The sequence below is a fragment of the Coenobita brevimanus genome, chromosome 39 (genome assembly GCF_032717465.1).
Source record: "Coenobita brevimanus isolate Jiangsu-jjx chromosome 39, ASM3271746v2, whole genome shotgun sequence".
NCBI classification, from domain to species: domain Eukaryota; kingdom Metazoa; phylum Arthropoda; class Malacostraca; order Decapoda; family Coenobitidae; genus Coenobita; species Coenobita brevimanus.
This window is the reverse complement of record NC_136992.1, coordinates 24,155,946-24,164,438: the sequence shown is the minus strand read 5'-3', so window position 1 is coordinate 24,164,438 and position 8,493 is coordinate 24,155,946. Positions and strand designations below refer to the sequence as shown.

General features: G+C 49.0%; 1 protein-coding gene across 1 annotated transcript in view; it reads left to right on the top strand.

Moving 5' to 3' along the window:
- The first annotated feature begins 6,047 nt into the window (after positions 1–6,047).
- The window catches only part of Cnep1r2 (CTD nuclear envelope phosphatase 1 regulatory subunit 2), a 53,700-nt gene continuing 51,254 nt past the window's right edge, over positions 6,048–8,493 (top strand). The window contains exon 1 of the mRNA XM_080270037.1: positions 6,048–6,104. The gene's annotated coding sequence lies outside the window, so the exon portion shown is untranslated. The remainder of the gene's footprint in view (positions 6,105–8,493) is intronic.

The window sequence follows — 8,493 nt, the reverse complement described above, 5'->3', positions numbered from 1 at the left end:
TGAAAAAGTTCAAAGGGCCGCTACAAGATGGATACCAAGCTTAAGGGACCTAAGCTACGAAGAAAGACTAAATAAACTGAATCTACCAACACAACAGGAGAGAAGGAAAAGAGGTGACATGATAATGCTATATAAGTGCATATCAGGGAAGGAGAAAATAGACATAAATGATTACTTAACATATGGAGAAGCATCAGCAAGAGGACACTGCAAAAAACTGCATAAGAAGAGAGGTGATAAAGACGTAAGGAAATTCAGTTTCCCAAACAGAGCAATTGATCAATGGAATGCACTACCGAATGAAATAGTGTGTGCCAAAACAATTCACAAATTTAAGGATATGTACGATAAATATGGTTTAAGACACGGGACAGTACGAGCTTGACTCATTCCTGTAAAGATACAATTAGGTAAGAACAGACTTTCTGATTCTCCCGCGCACCCTAGTCTCCATTCACAGTTACTATAAGTTCTCTTATTTAGGACTCTCACAATTACTATAAGTTCTCTTATTTAGGACTCAGGCTATTTTCTGTTCTACCGGGTATCGGGCTCTTATAGATTAATGGTAACTGTCACTGGTATTACACTGGCCTTCGCTTGGTCACTGTTCACTGTTATTTCCCCCTGGGTTGTTCTCAGTACATGGGGCATCACTATTTACCCGTGTGTCGTGGGTATGAATCACTCTGGAGTACGGGCGTGCTGGGAAGGCCCTAGGGGGAGCCTTCCTGTAGAGGGCAATACACTTCCCGTAGGGGAGTCACTGCCCGGGTCCTGGTCGTCGGTGGAGTACAGGGAGGCCCTCCTGTCTGGGGGCCTCGACCTGGAGGAGGCCCTCATACTGGAGCCTCGTTGGTGGGGTGCAGGGTGGCCCTTCGGTCTGGGGGCCTCGACCTGAGAGGTGGCCCTCGGGACCGGGGCCAAACAGCTGTAGGAGGCGGGCCTGTCACCGCTGGCTCCGTGGGGTGAGTGAACCTGGGTTGCCCTCGTCTGGAGGCTGCTGATCGGGCCTTGGAGTCCTAGCACTGCGGTTGCCTGTAGGGAAAGGCGCTGGCAGGGGTGGGCTGCGGCACTGTCTCCGTCGGGTGTCTGGCAGGAACAGATATCTCCCAGGGGTAGGAGGTAGGGCCTGGATCGGGCCTTGCCACCACTCTTGCAACACCTCTGGGGCAATTCTCTCGGATGGTGACAAAGGGCGTCCCACGCAGCCGAGAGGGAAGGGGTCGGCCGCGCAAGGGACTTCCTGCATCGGGAGTGCTCTCAGAGCCACAAATGAAGGGCGTACAGTGGCTGCTCCTTCCCCGTCATGTACAGTGCCCGTGAACGTGGTTCCATGACTCCTAGGGCACACAGCTGAAGGGCGTACAGTGGCCACTTCTCCCCCTGCACGTACGGTGGCCGTGCTGGCAGTGCTGCTCCCACAGGAGGAAAAGGCAGGAGAAAGGCACACGGAGTCCGTGTCCTCTCCAGTACGTACTGAGGCCGTAGCCTTGGGTCTGCTTACCCTGGTACATACTGCCGCCGTAGCCGTAGACTTACCCGCCCTATGAGAAGCAACTGAAGGGCGTACAGTGGGCGCTCCTTCCCCATCACGTACAGTGGCCGTTGATGTGGTGTTGCTCCTGTAGGAGGGAAAAGCAGGAGATGGGTGCACATTGGCCGTGCCCTCTCTGGTACATACTGAGGCCGTAGCCGAGGGCCTGTCTACTCTGGTACGTACTTTGGCCGTAGCTGGTAGCTTATCTACCCTTAGAGAAGCAACTGAAGGGCATACAGTGGCCGCTCCTTCCCCGTCACGTACAGTGGCCGTTAACGCGGTGTTGCTCTCGTAGGAGAGAAAAGCAGGAGAGGGGTGCAGAGAGGCCGTGCCCTCTCCAGTACACACTAAGCCCGTAGCCGAGAGTCTGCTTACCCTGGTGTGTACTTCGGCCATAGCCGTAAGCCTGCCTGCCCTTTGGGAAGCAACTGAAGGGCGTACAGTGGCCGCTCCTTCCCTGTCACGTACAGTGGCCGCCGACACGGTGTTGCTCCCGTAGGAGAGAACAGCAGGAGAGGGGTGTTCAGAGGCAGCGCCCTCCCCGGTACACGCTAAGGCCATAGCCGATGGTCCCCTTACCCTGGTGTGTACTTCTGGCCGTAGCCTTGGGCCTCCTGCCCTTGGGCCTCCTGCCCTTGGGGTGGTAACTGAAGGGCGTACAGTGGCCGCTCCTTCCCCGTCACGTACAGTGGCTGTCGACGCGGTGTTACCTGGGACTGAATCCTGTTCAGTCCCACCCTGATTCTGGTGACGGCTGTCCCGCTCGTAAGGTCGTTGCCTCTTTCCACTCACCTGGTGTTGGGGTAGTTGCGGGGAAAAAGGACTCAGGACAGTAGTGTCCCGGTGACCCTCTTGTACTGGGTCACTAGCCCCTCCGTTGTGTCCTCCTGGGGTGGTGGGGTGGTAGCGGCTCAGTGGTGGGGTGGGGGGTGGCGGGGTGGGTGGTCCGGCAGCGGGTATTTTACCCAAGAAAATCCATATTCAGACTGGAACAAACTGCCTTCCCCGTGGCATGTGTAATATAGAAAGAAGTACCAAGTCTCCCGTGCCATTTAGAATCATGTATTTTCCTTCAATTTTTGGAAGGGATGGTAAAATTAATCATAAAACGTGTACCAAATGACCAGGTAAGCCTCTGAAAGAGAAAGTGATGTCAGAAGTCTAACTTTTTCAGTCCGATGATATACAGTTTTATTCTTGCTGCCAAACGATTTACCATTTAGAATACTCAAATTGAAAGGGGTTAATGAAGCTGTATCATCCAGTTCAGTCTCTCCTGAGCTGAACAAAGTCGTCGGAATAAAGAATACAATCATTTACGTCCTCATAGTGAAGAAAGTAACACGCTCATGTAGCAACACTACGCTAACTTGTAATTGTCTTTTTTGTATCCTCATTGTATAAATCAAGGTACATCATACAAATCATGCAAATATTGGACTTCAAAACCTTGTTTAATAGCCATAATGGTCTAGTAAATGAACCGTGTACACATCCGCCTTCACAGAGAGCTAGCGAAAAGTGAGCTATATTTTATCCCGCCATGGGGACGGTCGCCTATGGCGTATGGAAGCAGATGTCAAGTGGCGGTATTTGGCAAATATTAAATTTCAGAAAACTGAGTCAATGACAAGCTTCAAGAAAGTACTTTTCTTACTCAAAAAGACGATGCGAATGTAGATATGAAAGCCAATTCCACTGAACTCATCAGTAACACAACGAAATGACTGAGTGTGAACGATTGACGGATGGAAGCTCAATGTACGCATATACATAAGAGCCAGTCAAAAGTATTCATTCATGGGCATGATATTTTTTATCAACGAGTATTTTAGTGACTTTAATGGTCTATGGTGTTGCTAACTCTTGTAAGTTTATCCAGACATATAGAATAGTCACAATAGTTATGTTACTTTTCTAGGTCTGGACTGAAATAGGGTTCACCAGCTAGGTAGCAGACGACACCTGAGTCATCCCGTGCCGAGAGGGCACGGGACGACTCGCAGGGGCGTCCTCTCTCGTCCAGGGCTACAGGTGGCGAAGGGGCCCGTAGTCTCCGGGCTAGGTTCAGGAGTGTGGCCTTCAGGACTGGGGCCAAACAGGTCCAGGAATCTCTGGCTCAGGTCTCGGCCGGAGGTGGAGGTCTTACGCCGTCTTGGGGGCGTGGAGAGATCACGCCCGGGCGTCCTGGGGAGGGTCTGGAGTGACTGAGGGCTGCGGTCCCCAGAGTCGAGGGGCGCCGTCAGGTAGGGGCTGCGGCACCGACCTGAACTAGGGTCCGTCAGGTGGGTCTTCTTCAGGTCCAGGCATAGGGAGCGGAGGCCAGGGGAAGCCGTAAGACCTCGCTGGGGTTCTCCGATGCTGGAGGTCCGGGCTCTCATCTCACGCTGGGGCGATGACACAGCCGACACCTCTCTCTGGCTGTGGGGCCTGGCAATCAGCCGTGGCTGCCCAAGAGCGCAACTATGAGGCGCCAAGGCCTGGCTACTGGCTGTGGCCTGAGTAGGGGAATCAGCACGCCTCTGGACACCTTCGGAGTGGCAACCGGCTGTCTGACGAAGGCGGGAGCGGCCACAGGCTGTCTCCTGCCAGAGGGAAGAGCGGCTACAGGCCAACTCGGGGGCAGCACCTTCGGAGCGGCAACCGGCCGTCTGACAAAGGCGGGAGTGGCCAAAGGCCATCTCCTTCTACCGGAGGGAGGAGCGGCTATAGGCCAACTCGGGGGCAGCACCTTTGGAGTGGCAATCGGCCGTCTGATGAAGGCGGGAGTGGCCACAGGCTATCTCCTGCCGGAGGGAGGAGTGGCTACAGGCCGACTCGGGGGCAGCACCTTTGGAGTGGCAACCAGCCGTCTGACGAAGGCGGGAGCAGCCACAGGCTGTCTCCTTCTGCCGGAGGGAGGAGCGGCTATAGGCCGACTCGGGGGCAGCACCTTCGGAGCGGCAATCGGCCGTCTGACGAAGGCAGGAGCGGCTACAGGCACACTCCTGAGGGGCACTGTTTGGAGCTGGATAGGCAGCTCCACCCCGATCTGATCTGGCAGTCCCACTCCCGGAAGGTAGTGTCATCTTCCTGCTAGGGCGACGGTGCGACGGCTGGGTGCTATAGGGGCGCACGGCCCAGGCTGACTTATGCCGTTGTCGCACGGCATCCTGTGGTACCGCTGCAGCTACTCCGTGGGGTCCAGGTGGGGGTGTCGGTGAGTTTCCGGGGGCACTATGCTGTACATCATGCATTTCAGTAAGTTATTTTGGGTTATTGTATATTCCACAAGTTTTGCTCATAGAATGTGTGTAATTGTCTGTTGGTAATATATAACTGTGCCTTTTGACCTGTGGTGTTTGGACTTTCCTTCCTTGTCTGTGACTGAACTGACCCGGTCGAGAATAAAGAACCCAGGGCTACACCGTATCTGTGACCGAGAAGTCGGGATTCAGAATACGCTGCATAACAATATCCACTGTGTGTGTGTGTGTGTGTGTGTGTGTGTGTGCGATAATTTTGGTGTAAATTCCATAATTTTGTGGTCTCTGTACCATAATTCGGTTCATAATCTGGCAACACTGGCGCGATTCAGCGTTGCCAGACGTACGATAATTATCGTACATTTACGATAATTTAGCATACGATGTACTGTACGTACCATCCATACGATTGTGCGATAATTTATGTATTTGTGCAATATTTCATTCAAATAATGCGATATTGTTTCCATAATTAATACTTTGGAAGATTTTCATTAAATGACTTATATACTTGTCTAACATTTCATAAATATATGATATGAGATCACGGCCAGGGTAGCGAACGTGTCGCGTACTACAAACTCAAGTGTTGAGTTCCTGTCCTTGTGTATCGTTCTCTGTGTGAATGTCATAGGTCTGCCCCTGTTCAGTTCCAGTTGGCCTGCTGCTGATGGGAGCACTGAACTCCATGAGTCATATCTGTAACGGCTGTTTTATCATGGCTGATTCAAGTGGGGGTTTATAATATTAGGTTTCAGTGACTTCTGGTCTTATTACCTCACTGTGCACTCACCTTCACTCGTCATTTTCTGAAGTTTGTTTCCTTTTCGGAGATAATGACTTGTTCTTTAGTCCACTTTTTCTTTTCTTTGTGTGGATATGCTTTCGAGTGTTTCGGCAGGCCCAATATATGCTATTATTTATTTATTTCATACATGTGAAAGAAAGGTAATTTGCATAAAATCAGTGCTTAAAACCAGTGTGCAACTATAGTTACTCAAGATGGGTTAGCCTCTGCCTTAAGTTGCAGGCTCAGTGTAGGTCATCAGACTATACGATTTAGATATTATGTAAAGTTAACCTTAAGTAGCCAATATGCATTATTCATGTGCGTATATGTAGTAGTAATGCGGCCAGACGGGATAAATTGTGGGGGAAAGGCTTTCGTTCAATGTGTGCGATAATTTTAACATGCCTTGTACGATAATATGGGCTTGGTAACTGGCAACACTGACGGGATTACTTCAGTGTTGTTGTTTACCGCGGCACAGCTGACGCCCTCACGCTGACTCCAGTAATTTGTTTGTGATTCATTGACGGTATGGTCATGAGCTGTGTTATCAGATGTTTTCTCTATATTATGTTGGGAATCATTAGTATTTTGGAGATGTGACTCCATAATCGCTTTATTACTTCATTAAGAGAGGTTATGTCTTGTCCAATTTCAGAAAAAAACGTCGGTACAGTCGTCAGGCGATGGCAGGCTATTATTTTAAAAGAATTCAACATACTGATGTAGTTAATGGAGATCGTTTCATATTTTAAGCCATTTAGTCAGAGTGAAATTTCTTGGCGGTTTTTTCAATACCACTTTCTCACTTAGGAGTTAATTAGTACTCTGGTACCGTAAAGGGTTTGGATTACTTGGTAGGATATCCTGGCATTGTCTTGTAGTTTTGACAAAACTTGATTAATTCTTTGCCAAACAGGTGCGGCCTCTCCTTATTTTCTATTGAAGTAAGTCTTTCACAGGTTATCTGTTTTTATTCCAGGATTACCAAAGCTACTGGGGGATTTTACCTACCTCTTGAAGCCATAAATGAGGATTTAGAATGCCTAAATATTCCACTGGCGTCGGCCAGTAGCCAGCTGTATTTAACATTCCCAATGTGCATTTTCAAAGGTGAAAGCTGGCTGTCAAATGCAAGTGAGGTTAGGTTTGATTAGGTCTGGTTAGGTTAGGTTTGGTTCAGTCATTAAATTTGCCATTGCTTTGACACGGGATACACTGATGCATCCAGTCGGGGCATTGGTTGGTAAACAACGCGGCCAGTCGGAGAGATCATCAGTAAACATTGCCGCAGACGACCTCGCTGCTTCATTAAATACCCCAAAATAGGTATAAAGTAAAAGCTTACCCTGGTGGACTAATTGGGGCCCAAGCTGTTTTGAAAAAAGCAAAATTCCAGTAAAAGTGACATCTGGACATCCCCCTGCTGACCTGGACTTTTCCTGAAATATCAGACATTAGTCCTGATCACACCAATGGTTTGTAAACTTTTCACTCCCATTGCAGTACTGTACATTCACTACAATAATCCCACCATCCCTCCATCATCCAATCCTGTATTGCCCCATGAGGAGTGTAAGTGCTCGGGGCTAGGCAAATTGGTCCTCGCATGTAAGATGAGAGTGACCAGCCTCACTCATCTCCGACTGGCATTATGTGAGCAGGAAACCCCAACCATCCCTTGGATATAAACCTGCACCAGCTCAATCCGATTGGAGCGCCTTAATTACCCATTAAACCACCAGATGCCGTAATTTAGTTATATGGTTACCATTCAGCGTAATAAATGGTTTCCTGATGTACAGGAAACCATTTAGCTTGTCACGCAGTGTAGTGTCACTCATAGGCAGAAGGAATGGGAGAAATTGAAGGAAAGAGAGATAGAAGAGGAAGGAAGGATGCGAGGAAAGGGCAGCAACCCGAGAGCAGCATTACATTGAGTGAGTGGATGGTGAGCACCCCCTTGTACCACCACATGCTACAATAGTCAAGTGATATATACTTGTATATAATAATACTGTACTGTACTGTACACTGATAAACATGTCTTTTATTTACAGTATCATAATTTTATTGTAGGTGGGTGGATGATGGTAGGTTGGGGTGCCCATCATCCACCCACTCAATGTAGTGGTACTCTGTTTTTAGGGTAGCTCTACATCGAGTGGCAAGCCAAATGATTTCCTGTAAACTAGGAAAGCATTTACAATGCTGGGTGGTAACCTTATAACCAAACGACACGCAAGTGCATTGGCGGAGGGTTAGTGCCCCTCCCCGGAAAACAACTACCCGGTAACTAAAAATATGAACAAGAAGCCTCGGACAAGGACTGACCAAAAGATGACGACTAAGGACCGAACAAAGGACATGACATGGATGGCGACGTGGAGTGTAAGGGATGCAAATGATGAGGTGAATGAGAAAGAGATTGTCAAGGTACTTGAGGGTGCGAAATTGGATGTATGTGGATTAACTGAATCTGAATGGAGAGGAGAGAGTGTGAGAGAATGGGAGTATGGATGGGGTATATGTGCAGGAGTAGGTGAGAATGAGAGGGCAAAAGAATGAGTGTTTATTATTGTGAGTAACAGATGGAAGGAGAATATAAGAGAGTATGGATCAGTTGGCTCAAGGATTGTGTGGGTAAGATTGAAAGTTGGATTACAAATGTGGGCAATAGTGTGCGTGTATGCGCCAACGCAAGATCGTGCAAACAGAGTGAGAGAGGAGTTCTGGACAGATGTGGAAATGTGCAGGAAATGTGCATGGAAAAGTTTGGAAGGAATGAGAGAGTGTTTTTGATTGGTGATATGAATGGTAAAGTAGGGAATGTGAAGGTGGATGGAGTAGTTGGTGAGTGGGGTGTTTCTGCAGAAATAGATGAGAATGGAAGTGCTTTAGTGGACACCTGTGCCGGG